This window comes from Penaeus monodon, chromosome 23 (assembly GCF_015228065.2).
Source record: "Penaeus monodon isolate SGIC_2016 chromosome 23, NSTDA_Pmon_1, whole genome shotgun sequence".
In the NCBI taxonomy this organism is placed as follows: Eukaryota; Metazoa; Arthropoda; class Malacostraca; order Decapoda; family Penaeidae; genus Penaeus; species Penaeus monodon.
This window is the reverse complement of record NC_051408.1, coordinates 7,495,879-7,496,181: the sequence shown is the minus strand read 5'-3', so window position 1 is coordinate 7,496,181 and position 303 is coordinate 7,495,879.

Sequence of the window (303 nt, the reverse complement as noted above, 5' to 3'; positions counted from 1 at the left end):
AAGTTACCAAAGTAATAATACATGTTTGTTGTGAAGATATATGAGCATGCATGACTTGCTTTGAAGGGAATCTGCTTGTGTTCATGGATTCCTAATTGTGAATATCAACTAAAAGAGCTAATAATAACATACAGACGATAATACAAATGATAAGATTTAGTGATACATGTCAAATATGCTACGAGATACTGTTGGACACAAAAATGGAAAGTAATTTAGGTTGGATAGTTGTACTGTATATTATTTTTGTATAGAAACATGTAACAAGAAAGATAATTCTATAGGAAAATCACACACCGACGA